The sequence below is a fragment of the Cyphomyrmex costatus genome, unplaced genomic scaffold (assembly GCF_001594065.2).
Source record: "Cyphomyrmex costatus isolate MS0001 unplaced genomic scaffold, Ccosl1.0 scaffold120, whole genome shotgun sequence".
Taxonomy (NCBI): domain Eukaryota; kingdom Metazoa; phylum Arthropoda; class Insecta; order Hymenoptera; family Formicidae; genus Cyphomyrmex; species Cyphomyrmex costatus.
Window position 1 is genome coordinate 2,330,256 of NW_017275174.1, and position 23,624 is coordinate 2,353,879.

The 23,624-nt window shown below is 32.6% G+C and overlaps 1 protein-coding gene across 1 annotated transcript in view; it reads left to right on the top strand.

Moving 5' to 3' along the window:
* Positions 1 to 18,833: 18,833 nt before the first annotated feature.
* Positions 18,834 to 23,624, top strand: part of Fas3 (fasciclin 3) — a 338,909-nt gene continuing 334,118 nt past the window's right edge. Inside the window, exon 1 of the mRNA XM_018546908.1 lies at positions 18,834 to 18,873. The gene's annotated coding sequence lies outside the window, so the exon portion shown is untranslated. The remainder of the gene's footprint in view (positions 18,874 to 23,624) is intronic.

Below are 23,624 nucleotides of genomic sequence, written 5' to 3' on the forward strand. Positions count from 1 at the left end.
TTTTCTAAAAATATTAAAAATTATCCACTATACTGTTTAAGAATTATTTTAAAACAGTAAGAGTTAACGCCGTATAATGATACGCTACTAAATCTTATTATAATTAATAAATTGCGGTAATATTACTACTAGCAAATATTTTGACGAATATTTTTCATCCTTAACAGTGTGCAGTGTTTAAATAGTAATCAGAAGTGATGTCAATACTACAGCGTTTGTCATCTGTAAAGTGCAAATTTGATTTTTGACATCACTTTTGATGATTTAAGCACTCATAAGGACTGAAAACATTGGTCGAAACGTTTGCTAGTTATAATACAATATAATTTATTAATTTTTAAGTAGCACACCATTATCGACTCTTATTGGTGTATGTATTTCAAAATATTCTGTAAAAATTTTTTTCTAAGGCCGTCATACTTTTATTCTTTATTCAATTTTTAAAAATTACTATAAAAAGACGCAAGTAAAACTTTAATGATTTGTTTAATAATAGATATATAATTAATATTTTATGCTACTCGTAAAGTACAGTTTGGTTGAAATGTCTAGAAAGTTAGATATACATATCTGAAAATAAATTTTGTTGGATTATTAAAATAATTATTTTAGAAATCAAACATCCAGTGGAATAATTTCTAGACCATTTCAGATCTATATCTATTTAAACTTTTAGATATTTCAGAAAATTTTTCCTTTCATGTAATTATACAGTTATTATTAAAAAAACAAAGAGATCAGAGAGAAAATACATCAAATAACTATTCAATAAATTAAGATATATTTACTGTGAATACTCATATTTTTCATACATACCTACTATAAATACAACATAAAAGCTTTTATATAGATTCAAATTTTCAATACAAATATAAATTGAAATAAAACAGATATTGTTTATTTGTTCGCAAAAATAAATTGATGTCTGCAAAAAAGTCAATTTATAATTCAAATTTTCATTCAAATAGCGTAAATAATGCAAGAGTGATTTCAAAATATCATGCTTAAATAAATCGTGAGAGATATTTGCAATAGATCAACTTATAGTTAGCTGTTTGTTTCTTGGATAACACTGACACCTGCAATTCTCTTCGAGACAAACGCCTCTCGCGCTTTAACGTGCAAATGTGCACGCCGGTTCAATGAATCGGTAATATTTTCGCAGGCCCATTATGCGCAATTATTCCACAATTGCGCCCAATTTCTACCAATGCGCGAAGGCCGGAATGGATATTATGTAACGGTAGAGTAACGGCGCATCGGCCATTAATATTTCGCGCTTGTCATCGAAATTCAATTTCCGCACGGTGGTCGACGCCCGCCAGGAACTCTAATTCAGTGTCTGTGGTTGCGTCAATCAACTATAGCATCGGCCAACTAGCTGGAAATAATTAACGCCTTGCACACGTTGCAACTCGTAAACATCTCCATTTCTCAATACTATCACATCAATTAGACAAATGTAATGGTTGAATCTCCGCTGATTTTCGTGCTATCTTATTCAATCGTAATTTCTCGGTAAACATTTATCTGTATATGAGTGTAAATTTTCCATTAACTACATCTATTTGATGCAATGATATTTTTCTATCATCTTAAATGTTGAGACACAATTGTGTATATAAATATGTAATAAAAAATATGTAATTATAAATGAAATAGGTCAACCTGTAAAGCTCGTAACTTGCTCTCGTATAAGAACTTATGACTAAAGTTGTAACTCTACAATAAGACGTACGATCATTTGTCAATATCTACAATTTTCTCGTAAATCTTACGGCTAACAAGAAGCTTGGCTGTAAAGGTACTGCATAAAGTTATGAGCATTCCAGTCAAAGTTCTCTTACAAGTCTTGCTAGAACAAGTTACGAATTTTATGATTCTGCTTTGAATTGAACCTATATTAGATCGATAAAAATAAATTAAATGAGAGAAGGATTCCTATTTTTCGATCAAAATGGACTTGATGCTTGAAGTTTATATGTATACAAATTTGCATTTTTCAGTTTTACAAACTGCGTACCAATTCGGTTTATCAAACTAGAAATGTAATCAAAAACTAAAGTTAAAAAAAACTCCATTGAGAGTGTCAATTTAATAATAATTCTAATAAGTAGTTAGAATCCTATAAAAAAATTTTTACAAAAAATATCATTTCAACCAAAGCATGTAGATATATTTGTTGAAATAATCGACAATGAAATATAAAAGAATGTAACTTTTTAAGGAAAAGTGTATAAATAATTTGTAAATGACATTTTGTCCGAGTAAAATATTCAATTAAATAAAAGAAAGGTTTTTACACAATTTTTATTAATATGGATTTTGGTTGGCTTGATAATGTTCATATGTATTATTATAAATTGATGCTTAATGAAATCCGTCCTACTTTATTTTATGATTACGTTTCAAATCCGACAAGCCAAATCAGCGCTCGTATTTATAAAATTGCAAATTTGCATATAAATTAACACTATCAAGCATCAAGATTTACTTTGATCAAAAATAGGATTTTTCCTTTATTTAAAAATAATATGTAATAAATATTTTAAGGAACAAATTTGATATTAAAAATATTTTAGTATAACAAAGTTTTTATTTTATAAAAACATGTTATAGAAATAGATTTGATGAAATTTGAAGGAAATCTCAATAAATTTTTCTAATTTAAAAAAAACATTTCTCATACGTTTTATACAAGACGGTCTTAAATATCTGTTTTATTGTCGTTCATAAAACAAATAATACATTTAAATTGTATGCAATTAACACATGGTTATCCGATGATAATCATGTACTCGAGGTTTTTAATCATTCAGTATAATGTGAGACCGGGGAAATCGATCGTCGCATGGCAAAGGGCTTTAATTCAGTGGCCGCACAGTGCAATTATGTCTTTAATTCACGGCGATAAAAAAAGAACACGTAAATGGGACAAGATTGAGTGCCATAACGACCACTCTAACTTTTTGAGAGGACGAGCAAGCGGCGTGTGCTCTGTCGTAAGAAATACTTTAATGTAAGAACTTTGCAATAAGCGATACGATTCTGAATATAAAATGTGATATGAGAGGCTATCCTTTTGTTTCTGCATCGAGTACCGTATCTTTCTCGTTTAGGAACAAAAATCTATAATATATTCTCGATATCGATATTCATTGAGGCCACATTAAGCGTAATACTTTCTTTCTGTTTATTTGAATTATTTGTCGAAATATTCGATAAATATCTATAGAAAAGGAAATAAATATTGTAACGCGAATCGCGTTACTCGTAAATTACGTTGTTTTCTTGCCCATCCGTAGATATCCAATTTCCCAGCGAATGCCGGAACGTTCAATCCGTAAGAAACTGAGTTCGACGTAATATACGTGCCAGCAAGATAGGTATGCGGAAAATTTTAATACTGCATTCGGTCTTACTAACTCAGAGAGAGGGCAGAATCCACGATTTATGCCTACGCCAGAGAAATAGTAGCTGCTACATTATACGTCGTACATGCATGATTGCATTCGGCATTCGCAATCGGAAATTGTGTTCGTTCTATCATTCCATAGAAATACTAACAATATACAATATTATCATATATTTAATATGTAAAACTAATATTATATGTAAAATATTCATTTATTATATAGATATGTGTTTTTCTTACATCTATATTTTATTCAATTGATATAAAAATAAGTCACCAATAGTTATAAATATATAGACTTACTGTAAATAAATTTAAAGATAAAATTGACGTGTTAAATAAATGAAATTAACCAAATCATAAAAATTCTCATATGATTCAATAAAATTTTATTATTAAATTAAACTGAGTCACATAACTAACGTATTTCATTTCTTATTTATTTTATATTTGTGATGTAGATGCGCATATTTAAAAAAGTCTCTAAATATTCCTTTCTTGCATTACTTTATGATATTTAATATTAGAGATAGAAAAGCTACGTGAAAAGGTGACGAATGCAGACCTCCCAGAGATTAAATTTTATTGAAAAGATAGACAAAAAAAAACAGAAAACATAAAATAAGATATTTATCAAAAGTTAACAAGTTTTCCTTATTCTATAAATAATAGTTAGGTAAATATTTAAAATATAGAGAAAGAGAGAGAAAGAAAGTAGCTCCGATTACCTCGACTTTGACATATATTGTCAAGATCATGACCCTAAGTAACCTGTTAGGTTTGCCGTTTCGTTATTCATTAAAGAGTTATTAACAATCAAAGTTCGTAATTATTTTCCTGCTTTGCATGAAAAGTTGGATAATTATAGGTAAGGGAAAGGGAACCGACTAAAGGAGTACGACTTTCCACGCGAGGTCCACCCTACATTCTCCCTGCTTAATGACGTTCGATTTTCTACGTGACTAAGACCACTCTATAACCATATTCACCCATGTAATATATTCAATTCCGTGTATCATTAAAAAAAAACGGAAAGCGTTTGTAAATACTATAATCAGATAACTGTTCCATGTAATCGGTTCGGAAAATCATACAAGGGAATTTATAGAAAGAAAGAACTATTCCATTGTTTTGATTATTTGTATCAAATAATGAATACTTCGCACGAAACATCTGTCTCAGTAATTACATACTTTGTTTTGATATGCGTCTACAAATTGTTAATAATTGATTAATCACGTCCGATATCAATAATTGTTCGTAGGAAATGATAGCGATTATCGAGAGACGATAATACGTGGAGCGATTTCCAACGCTGCTCGAGCTTTACGATACGAATGCTAGCACGATGACCTCGTGTAAAGCACGTGCGTACAAACAATACCGTTCTCTACGCTCTACAATACAAACGCCAAGCCGCGCGTCACAACACAAACATCAACACTGGTCGAACGTTTTTAAGAGTAATCCAAATATTCAAAGCGTTATATAAATCAAATTCACGTTCAATATTTTATTTCTTTTTGATTATTTTAGATAAATAGGCTACTTCTGTATATTCTATACTTTGTTTCGTCAGAATTGAGAGTAAGTTAATGTTTTTTTTTTTTTTTAATTAAATTAAGTTAGAGTCAATGGCTTATAAAATTAATTTAATTAAGTTAAAAGTCAAATGAATAAAAAGCTAAGTTGAAGTTATGAATAACTTTATTGTCGTTTTGATAAAAAAGGGCTTTATGTAAATCAATATTTGTTACTTATTATCACTTTAAATTTTTTTCGAAAAAACGAGATTGTATTATACAATAAATTCTTATAATTTAATAAGCATAAAAGTAAGAATATATTATTATAAAACGTGTAATAATACCATCATGTTCTCGAATTATTCAAATTGTAGTTCTATTTCTTTTAAAATATAAATTAGAAAAAGTAGTATTAACAAATCAATATTTATAAATATTATTTCCGATTCAAACAATGATACATTTTACTTTTTTAATCATTACGTTAATCAAACTTAATTTTTTATTTATTTAAAATGTAATAATTAATTTTCAATTTAATTTAAATCAACTATTTAAATTTTCATTAAAAGATAAGATTATGCAATTTTTATTCTTTTATCGCAATAATTACAATCCGCTATTATTGGCGATACTAACAAGAAAATATTCTTAATAGTATACAATAAATATAAAAGAGAAAAAAAAACATAATTACAATGTTTACGGAATACGCGAACGTTTTCAACAAGTGTCAGCTTTAATAAAAATACGTTTATAAGATTACAACTTCAATATTTGATTTTGCTTGAATTAAATTGCGATAAAAGAAGATATTATGGAAGTTTTATGTCGAGTTTGATCTTTACCCATTTCATCCACTTACCATTGTTTAAACGTTATCGGAACTACGAGATAAGTGCAACAAAAAAATGACAAAAATGAACTTTAAAAGTTTCTCGCAATAATATGTTCTTTCTTTATCTCTGTTTAATATCCCATCTTGGTCGCGGTATGCTTCGGTAGCGGCATTACGCGGAATTTCTATCCTCCCGCGAAGAAAGAGAATTATCGCACAATTTTATCTCGAGGACTCGTTTGCATATTTTTGCCGATGGCGAAATCCGTTTAGCAACCCTCAGACATTACACCCTCGTCTAGGACAAGCAAGTATAAACAGGCAATCAGGTTCGGTCCTAAATTCGAAATAGCAAGATAAATAAGTTGATAGGATGATGCTAATTGCGATACCGAGAACACCTACTGCATTAAAGAGATAACAAGGAGCCCATTAGCGTAACGAAGCCGAGTAGCCAAATCCATTTTTGTACGAAGTTTCGTCGCGCGCAATAATGAATGCTAATACAGTTACACGACGCACATGTTCCTGTCAATTATGAGACTTTAAATTGTTTCGGGGTGTACCATAAGAACTCAAGGCACAGATGCTCTTGTACTAATATAACGTGATTCACAGGCTCAGTGTTAGTTTTGCAAAAAAATTGTAACAAAAAATTCTTGAACAACTGTAAAAGATTAAAATATCTATCAATTAAGAAGTTACAAGTTGAACTAATTGAGAAGAAAAATGAAAATTAGAAATATTTTTAGTAATTATTCGACAATAAAACGATTAAAATAAATTAAAATTATTTGATTATATCATAAATGATTTTTTATGATATTTAATGTAAACATATTCGATCTTCATGAAAGATGCAGAAAGAAAGAAAAGATTATATTTTTTATATATATTCTTGCATGTATATATATATATATATATATATATAAAACGTGTTTGATTTTTAAATTACCTGTTTCAATGTAATTTTAACATAACAAAATTACTCAAAGTTGTAATTTAGTTTTTGCGTAAACGTGACAAAATAAAAACGATTAATATTAATATAAAAATGATATAGTTTAAATAAATAAATTATCGTACGGATGTTATTTATATGGCGTATCCAACTCGTAAATTGAAAGCAGCGTGAAAGAGCTTCGCGATCAAAGTAATAGATAAGTATTACTGCAACATGAATCTACATTGATTGGACTGCATTCGTTTGATTACAGTAATAACTAGGATACGACATTTGAATCAGGTAAATTGAAAGGTTTTTTGACAAACAAGTCGTAATTTAAAAGTCTTCATTGATATAATATCGTAAGCTATATCATGCGTTTCATGTATAATATAAGAAAATGAGTATAAATTCTTTTAATAATAAATACATAAAAATAAGAGAACTTTGCTCAGTTAAATTCATGGATATACAAATCAATCTTCTCTTAATAAAATACTAAAAGTTAATAACTTCAAGTATATTTCAAGATCAGAAAGATTTTTATTACGGAATAGTTGGTTCTAAATTTTACTAAAAAAATTTCTTATCAATATTAAAATATATAACTTTAATATATACATTATTTTTAAAAAATATAAAAAACTATTGTATTATAATTATCAATAACTAATTAACAGCTAAAATCTAACTTTTCTGATATAGATACGTAGGAACAGTAGTAAATTGAAGCATGTTAATACGAACATGTAACACGGTTTGCCGCTAGTTAGGGGATTAACATTTTCCAGCCTCAGAGCTACTATACCGTTGCAGCTCGTTACGATAAATTGTATCTTTGGTGTTTACAATGTTACTCTCGCAATCTTATGGAAAAGTACTTATACATAATTACTGTATAGCTATGTTTTTATATTAAGAAAACTGATTGTATGGATACAAAGATGAAAAAATAAGTCTCAAATTTCTAAGGCATAACATAACTCTTATACTATTGAAAGTTTCGTAAATAATAATTGTCGTAAAATGCAAAATTCTGTGAAAGAGAGAGACTTTGTATTATATATTTTATAAAAATTATGTTTAATTCGTAACAAAAACATATATTTTTTATTATGCTGATATGAATTCTTTTTGGAACTGAAGTTGTCTTATTTTGATCTTCTGTAATTTTCTAGCGGTAACATTGTCTTGTCATTAAACAATTTTAATTGTTACTGAAAAATAATTTGTAAGTGAAAAATTAACCCATATTTACAATGCTGAAAATATATATTATCCCTTAAACAACAAACAATTATTATTTATAGAATTTGTTGTTTCTAAATTACGTTAAATATTAACACATACTGAACATTTTTTTCAAAAAATATTATTTTTAATACTCCCTGAGTTACCAGGACCCATATATTCCAGTTATGGATTAAAAGAACGTCTGAACGCGGATCATAAATCATAACAATTTCTTTCAAAGAAAAAAATATAAATGGAGATAAAAATTTAGGATATTTATAATTATCTTACAGATATCGCGTTATTTCCTATAAATTAAATATGTTAATTTTATAAATGTATCGTAGAATATAAGGACAGAGATGGTAAAAGTTACGCGTTTTTTTTACCTGTAATGCGTTATCATTCCCGTTTATCATTCCCGCATTGAGATGAATGATCGATTCAAATGACAATTTAGACAAATGACCGTAACTTTCAATTAGCGAACTTCCAATGGGCAATCGGTCGGTAGCCACTATTACGACGAATTTGGCTGTCTCGGCTATTAATACGATTACACATACTCGTACGCGTCCGCAACTGTCGTCAACTCGATTACTTGATTCTATAGGCAACATTTCTCTACGACGACGGAGAAATTGAGCGCTGCCAAGACCGTTTGATCACGTACCGAAACTTCATCTCTAGGAGATCCTAGACTGCAAGCAACTGCTTTAACGACAGGGGGCTTATAGCAATTTCACGTCATGATGTAAATGATAAAAGCCATGGCCATGCAGAATTAGGAGGATTTAGAAGCTTCTTTCTGTGTCCAAGAGTCTTGGAGTGTTTTGGAGTATATGTTTTCCTTTTTTTTTTAATTAAAATTTTACTCGGAAAAAGAATCACCTATCTTATAAAAAAAATTAAGAATTTATATATAAATAATAAAAAATATAGATCCTTTTCTTATATGAAACAGAAATTAGTAAATAGACTTGTTTTCAATTTTTTCAATATTCTTAACTTACATAAAATTTAAGAATACATTATTTTGTCAATTGTCTTGTGTTACTGAAATTTTAGAACTTTAATATTGAATATCGCTGTTAACGCCTATATCCAATTTCATTGTAATCCATTATATATATAAAGAAAGTATTTTTCCCCAAACATTTTTTGTTTTCATTGATCGTTATATTTATATATTTTTGATAATAAAAATAAAAGAATGTTGTGTACACATTCTAGTTTTTTCCACTGTTATCCCAGTCGTACGCAAAAAAAATATTATTACTGTGGTAGATTGTAGATTTCCGGAAAATTTTTCACAAAACTGATTCGTCGCCTTTCACTAAACATTTCAAAATTCTCACCAAAACTCAGCTTGCGTCGAAATGCTCAGCAATATTGATACAAAGTCGCGAAATACGTATCTTGCGATTTCACTTCAGAGATTTTGTTTTACTGTACTTTATTTATTGATCAAGAAAATTGAATATACTCGTATATAAAATTATAATCGTACATGAAATTGCGATATTCTTTACGTTATGTAAGAGCGTTCACGTTTTTTTGGTTAATAATGCGAATTCAATTAAGCAGCGTAAATATATCGTTGGCGCTTTTCGTGAAAATTTCAGGAAATTTGATGTCAAACGACACAAGAAGATTACCCTTCCGCAATTAGTTCTTTCGAGAAAGGTAAATCGTGTTCTTGGAGCTTCTCGACCGTATTAAGCTCGACAATCTTCCTCGTTAAATTCAAAACTATCTTTTCACTGGTTAATACAATAGGAACAATAATATCGCACAAAGCTTGCTTCAAGCTCAGTTTGCATGTATGAGGTTTGTCTAGGGTGACCTACAGATATTACGTACGTAAAGTAGGACAACTGCAACGGAAAAATAATACAAAAGTAGTGCACCACTACGGGTGCCAACTTCTTCTTGAAAACCGACGTGCAACGAAAAAAAATTTAGGAAAACGGAAAATAAATAAAAGAAACGGACATTTTAGATCGGAGGCTTCTATTGTATAACTTCCTTATATTTTATCATACACGCTCTCAAGTCCCAAAAGTAATACAAAAAAGAGTACGTATATGATCACTTTAGATCTGTCCGATTTCTGCCTATATCATAAGAAAGAGCTACTCCAGAATGATATGAACAACGTCAAAGTAGTCTCTTTTGGAAGTAATGACCTTCCAGTGCATGGTGAGACGCTTATACTATACTCCTTCTTGGAGTTACCTTCCGGCTGTACATATATGATCCTCCGTCTGTGTCGGCCGAGGCACCGCCTTTCGAGCCCTCTTCGCCGAATTTATCGTAAACTTAACTCTCTTCTTCGCGTCCGATATCACCTCATAGGTTCGGTTCTTTTCTTGAATTTTTCCTCAGCGCCGGAACTTCTGTTCTTGTCAAGCTGATGTTGTAAGCCTATAACTATCTGTAATCAAAATATGGACAGCCTAAGTCAATGCAATTTCGGTGAATGTGCTTAAACGACGCACGTGCGTTCCCTATGCGCATTCATATGCAAATGACATGCGACGGGTACAATGATGGTAGTTCCGCGACGACCGAGATCGAGAGATCGTGATCAAAATTCCTTTTACTTGTTACGCGCGGGAGGTAAACCATCCCTGAGGCTTCTTCGTTGTGTTGCAGGTTGCAGTATCGGTTGCAGCAGCCAGCCACCCCGGTGAAACGCTGTGCGACTCGTATCGGTCACGTGCACCAACGTACCGTAACCGTGGAATCGCTTTCGCGGCGAACCTGCAATGATATCGTGCACACAAACAAGCAAACATCGATCCCAGCTCATTGTTGTGTATCGCGCGGAATACAATCGCGTAACCGCGCGTGCCTGCGAAAGCACGGGCGTCCGTTATCGCTCGTTTCTCGTCGCTCCGAGCATACCTGCCTGCAGCACAGCTTTACGCTGTGCCTCTTGACGTATCTTTGCCCTCCTTTCCCGGAGATTTTATGCGACGCGATAACAATAGCCACGAGCAACACGGTAGTGGCCAATTTCGGTCGGCACGCTCGCGATTCACGTAACTTACGCGTTTAGTTCGATAGTGAGATCACGATCAGCGACTCTCCCGTTTCGATTACTCTTATCGCGATACCTCGAATTCCCTCCATCTCCTTCATTCCCTCCTCAACATCGAATTGGTCAGCGAATAAAGATAGCTTCTTTACGTGTATTTTCTGAGTACTCAAACTGCGCGATCGTTCGCGCATAATATCGGCTTATACACAGCTTAGATTACGAGTTAATTTTCTATAAAGTGCTTTAAAGTAACGCGACTACTTGGCAGCTTTTTGCTGCATTTACACAGTTTTGCAAAATTTCAAGAAGTTAAAGATAAATTCAGCGATTAAGATCCTGAGCGAGGGAGTATCTTCTATCTTATAAAATATTTCATCCGGCGTTGCTTTTCTCCCTTATTGACGACGCGTATACAAAATACAAACAAAAATAAGGGATCTTTATTTGCTCCCGATTTAATTACCTTGAATATATTTTGCAAGCAAACGCGGTGGGTTGTTAAATATTATTTTTACGCGCGGAGAGCTAATAAAGGAGGGTACAATTTTTTTTCGCAAAACTGTTCGGAAATTGTTTTATTTTTACATTTTCAAATGTATTTTTTTTTATAAAAACCGAAAATTCTAGGATCTAGGGTCTAGGAAACTCAAGGAAAATTGAAATATAATAATTTTACGGATTGTTCTTACATCTGTTCGGAGAAAATCTGGAGATGTTTCATTGAAGCAATCCAAAGTTATATGAATTTTAATTTGCAACGAAAATTTATCTGTAACTTTATTGGAACCATATGACCACGTGAATATGAGGATGTCACATCTAAAAAAAAATTAAAAAATTTTACAGATTGTCATTACGTTTGAATTTATGTAAAATTTGAAAACACAATTCTCTTATTGATTTAAAAGTCACTTATAATAATACATGTACTAATTAAGTAATAATAAATATCATACAAAAATTGATCTGAACTCATTTTATTCTTGTTCATTTAAATTTAAAAGTTTTTAATCTAAAGCTGTGGAAAAATGTGATTATTTTGCTGATATAAATCATATTATAAGCTAAATTATTTGTCGTTTTGTTTTTTACAGTTAGTTTCAAGGCGTATTTACGGACTAATATCATCAAATTTTGTTGGATGATATTGGCTAATATTAGCTTATTTTGGTTGATTATTTGACTAATACTTTTAGTTATTATTGTATATCAAAAACTTTAAAATCTTATTTAAAGTTAAAGAGAGAATTCAATATAAACTGTGAATAAGTTTTTAAATGATTGAAGTACACATAATTGTAACAGCAATTTCATAGCGATGTGAATAGTGAATAAAAATTTTATTATTTATTTCAATTTATCAATTTTTCTTTGAGTGTAGCGTCATTATCATAATAATTTTCAGTTTCCATTAAGAAAAATATATAAAAAGATGTAGGAATAAAACGATCCTTGAACGGTCGCGAAAAAATGAAGCTTGCACCTAATTTAATTTCTTTGTTCCTCGACGCTATTGCGAACAAAAGGCAAAGGTAACTTCTTTTCCTTTCGCCTTTCGCATCCGCGGAATATACAAAATAAATAAATAAGCCGTAGAATAAATCGCGCATAATAAATCTCGGGAGAAAGAGATTTATTTAAATTGTAATTTTACATCCACGTCTCGCAAAGATTCGATTGGTTGGATCGATCGCGTGGTTTCGTTTATTAACCGCAGAATAACGTAGATACGCATCGGGCTATTTCATACATCATCGCGATTGCCGCAGATATACTGCACGTCACACTCGGACGCGCGTACGCGAAACATACCTGCTGGAGTTGCACCTATCTAGCTTACTCCGGAGTCCAAGAAACTGCAGATAAGCGGCCAGATAATATCGCGGGTCGCGTTTACGTGGACGATGATTAGATAGAGCTCCCGAAGTAAGTGACGAGATTGCTGTTCAAGCGTTTGCAAATCTGAAATACCAAACTGACATACGTCCTATTTGGAATCTTTTCGTATATACTTTGTAATTAGTAGTTCTTTTTCTCTTGTGTTATAAAGACGTAATCTTCGAGCAACGCTATTTTTATTTCGACTTTGTATGAAGTGCATGATACTTCGCATTGGTTTGAAGTACTTACTTGTTGTGATCATTATGTATTTTCCTGTTAGTAGCAATAAGCCTGCGCGTGACAATGAGCGTCGGGAACGACGAATTGAACGAACAGCCATTGGAAAGTGTTAATTAACGTTTGCAAACTCGATTGATACCCTTCGCTGTGTATTTGTAAATGTTTCGCAGTAGAAATTGCGTCACGTGTTCAGGACCGAATTAAGGTTTTTGCCGCCCCCATTCAACTGTCCAATAACCATATTGGCGTTAGGAACAAAACAGATCATTTGCAGGGATTGAGGAACCTTATCTTTATTGTATGTTTACGTCTGTTGTGCTGTTGTGTATGTGTTGTGTGTGAAAAAAATTAGTTATCTTTAGAAGTTCTTTTAAAAAAATGCCGTCCCTAGCAATAGCCTAGGTTATCCTCTAATACTAATATGGCACTGCACGTGTTGACTAGAACATCGAACTTCTTGGCTACGTTTAATAGCACAGGTGTGTAGGAGGGATGATTATATCTACAGAGACCATAACATTATCTTCTCCTCTATATACTGAATTTTTAAACGTACCCCTTAAAATACATCGATTCGTATCATACAGTGTATCTATATTATTTCATAAAATGATATTCATTAATTGAACCTTTTTTGGATGTAGCTAATATAGAAACCACAACAATCTCAGTTAATTAGGGAGATGTGTTAAACCGATAGCTGCGTTTGATTGGCTAATATAATATTACTATGATTCTTACACTAGTCTACATCAATAGGATTTAATTTGAACATCATTTTGATTTACGCAAGTTGTGATCAATAAAGTTAACTAAGCAACATGAAACGCAATTAAGTTAGAGACGTCTGCACGCACGTACAATTAAGTAATTTAGAATCTTCTTTTACGTTACAGAAATCTAATAACAAGTTCCTTGCATTATACTAGATTGATGCATGTTCAAAGTTGCTACACATTTTTATAGAAATCTAATACTGTCTAATTTATTACTGAAAGACAGTAATTAATTACTTATTTGAAGTTTTAAAGGTACACTGACCAGTGCTTTTAATATTTAAAATCAATAATTAATTACTATCTTTTTTTCAATATTGATCAATATCAGACTCTTATAAAAGTGGAAAGAACGATTTTGTTGAAATTTAAATATTGTAGATAAAGATCTAAAAATAATTTTGTTGGACCATCGACATAATTATGTAGGAAACTCAAAGAAGGAACGCTGTGAAAATTTCTGATATTTTCCAGCAACAAACTTTAGTTATATAATTATTTTGAATCTAATAAATTTAATTAATACACCGTTGAGAACATGCCGTAATGGTCAAGCTGGATCTTGGATGCATCTAATATATAATTTCGTGTTTTTATATACCTACTACGTATTTTCGTGAATTTATATACTATACGAATGTAGATTCTTAAATGCTAACAAAATTATTTTTAGATCTGAATCTAGCTAAATTTTTCGATCAACAAAATCATTCTTTTTGTAATATATAAAATTAGCAAAATTAAATTAGTGAAAATGTATAAATATTGTAAACAATGAATTAAATCCAAAAATATAGTACTATTAATGTAATAACATTATTAACATAGAATACATATTGTGTACTATTTCATTATTAATGTATGTACTTATTTTGTGTCTCTACATTTAGATATTTTATATAAATCATCGTTTAAAGTGTGTACTAATCTAGTGTAGTGCGAGTAATTGAATTTACCATAAATCATCGTAAAATACTATCTCTGTTTTGATTCGCGTAATTACTTAGCGTTTTAGTTTGTGGTGCTTTGCGTTAGTTCAAAGTAACACCGCAATTCGCTCCGTATTTGCTCTGTGCTTTTCCTATGCTTTTCAAAGTAAAGTCTGCGTAAAAGCGATGGTTGGAAGTGTCGAATCAAATAAATCGGCATTTGTTGGAGAAGTAATTAATGCGTACATATAATCACGATTAATATATTTCATTGTAATCATCGGAGAGCTTAAAAATAATAACGCTTCGCGTTAGAAAATGCATCGATTAAAACACTATACATTTCTTAAGTATATATCATTTCATGTTGATTAAATTTTTATTTTATTGCTTTAGTTTACTTGAGTTAACTCTAAGGCCTCTAAGCAATACAAAGTATTATTAAATTAAAAGACGTATACCCACGTACGCATAATTTTCGTAATTTAGAATATCTTTTCAAGATACGGAAATCTAAATCATTGTGAGTAAAATCACTATCTTTGTTTTGAACTTAATTCGTGATATTTCACTCGAAATAGCGCCGTGTATTTTCGTTTCGGATTTTCTCCGTGCTTTTCCCGTTCAAAGAAATCACAAAACTCAATCAAATTAAAGACGTATAAGTACGCATGCATAATTTATGTGATTTAGAATCTTTTCTCGCGTCGCGGAAATTTAAATCATTATGAGTGAAATCATTGTACACATCTTCATTTTGAGCTTAATTTGATGATATTTCGCTCGAAATAGTGACGTGTATTTTCGCTTCGGATTTTCTCCGTGCTATTTCCGTTCAAAACAGTCTGCATGAAAATGATGGTCAAAAATATCAAATCAAATGACAGATAATCACAGGAGAGTGTTAATGAACCTGTGTAATCGCAATTAATACCTTTCATAATCATTGGACAGATATAGTCGCTTTGCGTTATAAATTATATCGACTGAAATTTTAAATTTCTTAAAATACATTATTATACATTGATCGAATTGTCATTTCACTACTTTGGTTTGTTTTAAATATACGGTCAACAAAATTTAAAATTTACTAAACAATACTGTAGTAGTAGATAATTATTCAGCTATCATAAAAAATGTAAAAAAAAGAAGACTTATGGTATATGTTTAAATATAATACGTAAAATTGAATTAAGTCCAATGCAAGGTTAGATTAAGCGCGAATTCATAGCGAGCAAAAAGTATATAAGTATAGCGTGAGCGATTATGATTAACGGATGTGCGTGTGGAAATAAATAATTGACCCAAAATACATGTGTGCGCTCACAGAGCGTTAACTACGAGTATTCATATAGAATTCCGTTTTGTCATTCCACCAAGAATAGTAAATCTGTACACGTGCAAATAGTCTCATCTTTGTATCAATAAATACTTGGCATATGTAGATATAAATTCAGTTTGTATTAATATTGTATAAAAATTTCGCTATCTCAAGATATCCATCAAATACGAAATGCAACCGAATTAGAACCTATACACGTATGGGCAAGTTTATTTATAATTTAATATCTTCTCTAAATGTCTCATCATAAGATACCATTTTCATTTTGATTCGCCAAGTCATTTTGCCCTTAATTCGTAGTGTTTTACTTGAAATAGCGCTATTATTCATTCTGTATATTCTCCGTGCTTTTCCCATTCAAAGCAGAGTCCGCACGAAAATGATAGTCGAGAATATCAAATCGAGCGATAGATAAGAGAGTTAACGTCAGAGAATTAATTAAGCTTTTAGGACACACAGTCGACACAGTTCTACCTTTAGAATGATACTTTTTATAAATTAATTCATAAATTTTTAGTGTTAATAATGATCTAACCCTTTTTTAATTACATATATTTTTTGTTGTGCGATAATCTCATAATACAACATAAATAACATGATAATGTTATAATTTTAAAAGAATTAAATTATTTAGCACTGAAAATATGTAAAATGATTTAATCAAATTTTGTTAATCAAATCGTTCAAAGCATTTACAATGAGACTTTGACTGGTATTAGTAAGTTATGTTTCGTTATTTACTGCGAGTATTGAAAATCTATAGTACAATGAATAACAAAACGCAGTCACAGTCGGTTCATATATTCCAAATTATCTTAAGTACAGACTTATGATGTCACAAACTAGTCATACTGTGGTATATTTATAGTCCGTTCTCATTTCAAGACAATTTTAAGACTGTTGTAAATAATCTTAAGATACTTAAATAATGTCTTAAATATAAAATCTGACTATAAACACCAGTAGGTACAATAGCTGTATTAAGACATTACTTAAGATCGTTTTAAGATGCTAATACAGCGCTTTGATTGGTTTATGACTGTATTTAAGGCAGCCTCAAATACAAGAATCCACTATAAATACCGGCCTCTATATCACACACGGCGCTATCTTCATTTTGATTGGTAGTCACTTTGCGCTAAGTTCATAGTGTTTCGCGTCTCGAAGTAACACGCAAACCGGCGAGCATCGTTCCTTCTGTATTTTCCTCGTATTTTTCCCGTTCGGAGCAAAGTAAGCGTGAAAATAATGGTCGGGAGTGTCGAATCGAACGACGGATAATCGCCGGAGAGTGTTAATTAACCCATATGATCGTGATCAATATCTCATCGTAACTGCCGAACAAACGTAGTCGCTCGTATATTAGAAACCGCGTCACAGCGTCGCGCGTCTGTTGGAACATGGGATATTTCAAAATACGTTATATTTCGCGTCGTTCGATAGCTTTGAGATGCGATTTCGCTTCGGAAATTTCGTGCGAGTACTATAAGTATCGATTAAACTACAGACGCAAGTGAATTCGACAACAATTGGTTCTCGGAGTCGTATCATCGCGATAATTTCCACGAATGTGCCGTGTGAAGTTGCCGTTGCGCATCGTATGAATTTTTCGCTGAAAGAAAAGCGTTTGATATTTCTAAAATTGTAGTGTAAAATAATTATATGGTTAAAAGCTTCATTTTTATATACTTTGTACTGCTATAATAATGTTAATAGTTTTATACAGAAAGAATGATTTTGCTGAATGTGAATAAAAACTATTACAGCCTCGGCATTTTCATATTAGATTTTTCATCTGAAAATGTTACAAAGAATCTGTCTTTAATAAAATATTTATCGTCAGTTTTGAGACACCCTGTATATATTTAATAACGAAAATAACTATATAAATTATGGCTAAATTATAGGAATCGCAACCGTTACTTTCTTTCAGCGCACGCGAACTTTAGTTAGCAAATTGGAGCGAAAGAACCAGAATGGAAGAATAACATTCGTGGAGATGTACGTATCGTTGATTTGAGGGTAATGATTGACACGCGCGCGCATGAAAATAAATACATGGGACAGTCGTGCGTCGTCCGTTGGTCGTGTTGTTGAGCGCCTTTGTGTGCGTAACGTAAGATTATGAACGAAAGTAGGTACGCATAGTGTGGTAGAGTATACAGTGTAACGGCAGGTTGCGGCGGAGCGGAGCGGTAGGGGAGTGGGATTCGCCGAGCGGTCGGGCGAACTCGGGCTGGCTGCCGATGTCTCACGAAGCGCAAGCGCTCCAAAAGTAAAGCGCGCGGCAGACGGTCTTCGCGCGTCGAGCTCACCGGTCGTTCTCACGGTCACACGCCTCTGTCGTTGTAGCCAGTCGACATTCCGCGGACGCGAGGAACGACTACGGCAGGCTCCGAAGATTCGGATCGACTTTCGATTACGCATCGCGCGTCCCCGCGACTCGCGCACGCGTTGTTAAAGCTAAATCTCGCGCGCCCGTGTTACCGACTCTCGGCGATTCGACGGAGTTTTTTGTGTTCCATCGCCGCACCGCGGTTGCGAAACAACCTGAAGTTTGCCGAGGAATTTGGTTCGCGACAGTGTCTTCTTTTGTCTGTGATGTGCACGAGAGCTACGAGCAGCAGCCGCATCAGAATGACGTCCACCATCACCTTCTGGGCCTGTGTCATCGCCGTGCTGTGTTCATCGATTGTTGAAGGTGCGCGTGTGGCATAAGTTACATAATCGCACGGTGAAATCCCGTTATGACGAGTATATCGTAATTTTTCGAAGGCGTCGCGTCGCGATTGGCCATTGCCAGCCATTACCCCAGCAGGGGTATCGGACGCGTCTGTGATACCCCGCGAATAAGTACCGCGATACGATCAACTCGATTCCAGATGGGATTCGTTATAATGAGATTTTACCGTGGCTTTATATCCGGTCGTATATTGCGCGCTTTTCCGGCGCAACGTACGGGGATTCGTTTCGAATCCGGCGCGCCAATAAAACGCGCAACCTCGACGATCGCGGTTCAATATCGCGCTGTCAACCGCCTAATATACAGTGGCAGCGTTCGCTACACCATTTATTTTGCAACTGCAAGTTTTTCTCGTGCTCATTGGATTATTATACTTTCAAATGTAGAAGAATAGTCTTGTCTCTCTCAGCAAAGAAGATACTTTCAACAGTTACAAAATAAACGTGTTTAAAATTCTGCTGAACGCGGCCGATGGCTGTGTACAGCAGAAAAAGTAGCTTTGCAATTGTAAGATCCTTTACAGCATAGATCATTCCCAGCAGTGAGCGAGTTCTTTAATTCATCGATCAATTCGCATTGTGCGTAAAGGTAATTTCGTTTTATGAGAGCTGCATTTGCGTATAACGCGATTGATCAATCGATGAATTAAAAAAAAGTAACTAAATAAAAAGCCCAAAATTGCAGCGAGGTCGTTGAACACTAAGCTATGCTTTTAGTGGGATTAATGGGATTGAATTTGATAGTGTTGCTTATTTTTTTTTTTGAATTTATAACTGGGTTATATCTATAAAAGTCTAGACTCTAGATTATGAATATTCTGGTATTAAAAGTGTGAAATATGATCGAGAGAATTGATGAATTTGATAGTGTGCTTATTTTCTTTCCTTCCGACTTAATTAGATTATGTATTTGTAAAAATAATAAAAGTGTACGAAATATCTTGCGTTACATAACAATCTTGTGTCCTACTTCGTCGGATGTAAGACTTACATATCAATATCATGTCATTAATTCTTTTTATCGGAGGTAAACCTATTAACCAATCATATGTTAAAGAATCTTACAATAATTTGCAAAGTTACTTTTTTTTTTTTTTTACTAAACGTAGCTAATATCGAAGCGAATATAGTCACAACAATTTAACACATTCAGAATAAAAGAGAAAAGGAAGAAGACCAGGAGATGTAGCTTTCCGATCTCTTGTGACTTTTACCTCCCGCGGAAAGCAAACGCGTTTAGGCAAATGACGGGTACAACTCGCAACTTTGCCTCTCTCTCTCACCGCGAACGTCGCAGCTTCGTGTCGCAAACTCGCACGCGCTAAAGATACGCGGGAAAGGGAAACTCGTGGGAAAACTCCTGTGTGTGCTTTGAAGTCGGAACTGTCGGAAGAGGCGAGAAAGGTTCGGTGTGCATGGCGGTGATTCTCCACGCTACGTGCGCTCTGCGTGCGGAACGCGTAACGATGACGCTCGCTCGTCGACGTACGAAACGAATGTAAACGCTGCCTGGCGGGAAATGCGTCCTCGAGATTATCCGCTACGCAGTATCTAGTCGCCATTCAACGTAGAGCTTTAGATGAGAGTTCTACTACCAAAGCGCAGCACTTAATAACCATATCATATTAACCTTTAACTGGCGTGCTCAGAACATCCCAAATAAATTTTGTTTTTATAGTTATGTTTTTTAATAGTGTAATATACATATATAGACTTATATAGGCTTTCTACAATAAGCTATTATCTAAGTTTGAGTCTTAAGGAATTAACCAATCATGGTCGATTATCTTCTTATTTAATTGCACGATTGGTTGACTTTTTACGGCTTGTGTATGACTTAAAGTTTAGGTAATAGCTTTATAAAAAGCTCTCTCTCTCTCTCTATTTATATTATGTTTATATCTTTTATGAGATAAGATAGAAAAATGTAAAAGTAACGAACTTTAACATTTCTGGGCAATTCTCATTTTACTTTCTTTTCCCAAATCAAGATTTTTAAGATAATTGTACGTAGAGTACTACAGCCACCTATAGCATGGAGTATTCCAGCAATATTGTAGCAATATTGCAACGTTCCAATATTATTTCAATTTCATTGCAACTGTTGCAGCAATATTGCTTCTTCTATATAAAGGCATCTACCTACTTAAAAAGATTAAGGAATTACTGATTTTACTTATTTATTAAGCTTACTTATTACTTATTTATTGGATGATGGACCATTAGTTGAAAAACAGCAGTCAAAATAACCAATAGGAAAGTTGTGAGCATTTGACTCTGACAAAAGGATTCCACTCTCTCCGCGTGCACTATACCTAGAGCTCTAATTCAGTGTAGGCCAAGATGAAATTTGGCGTTCTCCTGGAACACACGGGGCGTTCTCGTCTTTCGAGCGAGACGAATTCTCGGGTAATGGTGCGTGGTAAACGTGCAAAATATTTCGCGGATAATTAATGAACCGGTTCGTGAGTGCGATATGTCCCGGCGTGCAATGGTCGATTAATAGGACCATATTGATATTAAATTTACAAAATTCTCGAAGGGAGAAGAGGAGAGAACAATTTGTAGCACGGTGTAGACATGACGAGCGAAATTCACCGAAATTACGCGACGTGATTATAATGAATATGAAATTCGATATAGGCGTGAATATAAATATAGCACTGCATACGTATGTATTGTATGTACAAGATTCGGCGTAGGTGATTTATCACGAGACGTATAAATGCAATACGTGTAGAATTCGATTAAAATGTGCAGCAGGGTAAATATAATACGTGCAAATACTGGGAGGATTTTATAGAGGAAAAAAAATACGTACAATAAATATACGGAATAATCGCAGGGATCGGTAGATACAATAGGCAATTTTGCGTTTGCGAAATTTAAGAAACGATTAATGGCGCATGCAATCACAATGGAAAATTCAAAGGCTAATTAATATTTCGCCGTAAATATAGCATACGTTTGAGAAATATTTACGAGCGCGATATGAGATATTGTAACTGCTCACGCGTATATTTATTCACGTTTGAAACAAAACGGTTTCTTGTGACACTATGGCAGTAGATTAGAGCTAATCGATCATTGAACCAGATAACGAAACCATAGTAGGGTCGTTATTGTGGATATGCGCAGTGACTTCAAGTTATGTATAGTGCAGACGTGTACATTTCATGTTGCATTCGCGTTTGGAGTAACGCGATGATAATACACGGTAGCGAACAAAATTGCCATAAATAATTAGGATATTTTTATATAAAGTAAATTGAAAAGAGTATGATGCGTTGAAATTGAAGTAAATTTTCCATGATGTTTATGTATGTCATTTCAGTTCATGATATATCATCGTAATGTCTTTTGCTATCTCTCAGTTTACAAAAAAAGACAACTTGATTTTAAAATCTAGCGGAATTATATGAAAAAGTAGTTACTCTGTTTCATTTGTAAACATAATTTTTTTGCTGTTTGCAAAATCGATTTTTAGTAGAAACTTTGTTGCGGAACTCGTTCTGAAAAAGGATTGACTTTTCTCCATTATCATATTAAATAACTTTAATAACTGATAAGTTATCGCAAGATTATATGTTTCAGCGTATTACATTTCAAGTCGGATGGGGAGATTATTGTTCTTTGAACTTCATAGTTACAAATTATGGAGAAAGATATTATCGCGTAATCCTTTCGCTTCTGAGAAATTTGAAATGCTGATTGTTCACCCTAATATCATAATGTTATGCATTCTGCGTCAAATGCATATTGAATAATTAATGAATATTAAAATATTACTTGAATAATTGTATCATCATTAATGTTTGCTTCTTGTAATTATTTATACATTTAGAAAAAAAATTTATTTCTGCTTTTTAAATAATCTTTAATTATAAAGAAAGAAGTTTTTAAAAGTTTTGAAAGAATCAGAGAAAAAGTACAAAATTTGACAAGGTATACGATTTATTCGTTTTAACACATGCCCAATAATTTACAATAATCAAATTGGCGATATGAAAAAATTTTTATGAAAGCGAATGTATTTATTGATTTGTTTGCTGTATCCGTAAGAGTAATATTGGTACGGAAACATAAATGTGTTTGTTTTTATTTTAGTACGACTTGTAGATCTTTATAAAATACAATACGTATTTATATACATATTTCTGACAATTCTATATTTTATGGCTTAGAATTTTTTAATTTATGTTTTCTAAAAGTTAATACGTATAAAACTGAAATACGCTACATAATTTGATATATATGATTTATTCATATTCAGTATTTAAAATAATTAGCTAATTATTTGATTTTTTGCTAAGCAAGATTTGTTCTGCAAAGAAGAATTTATGTAATTTTATTAATTTCTCTCTTATTAATATGCATAATTTTATACATTAGAGGAAAATTGAGTGACTTTTTCAAATATCGGAGAAAAAAATTAATATCTTCTAAAGAGAGATTGAAAAGAAAGAATATTAATATAATGTTTCATTTAAATTTTAGAAGTTGACTTTGATTAATTTGACTTAAGCAGTAATTACTTTTTTGACAAAAAATTTTGAAAAGTGACAATTAATAGCTTTCCGTCAAATTTTTGTTAAAGAGAAGTCAATTTTATATTCGCTATGAAGAATTCTCTCATTAATTCTTGTCAGATTCATACTCTTCCTGTATATCGTGATGATGTACCTACGTGATTTTAGTCGACCGGCGCTA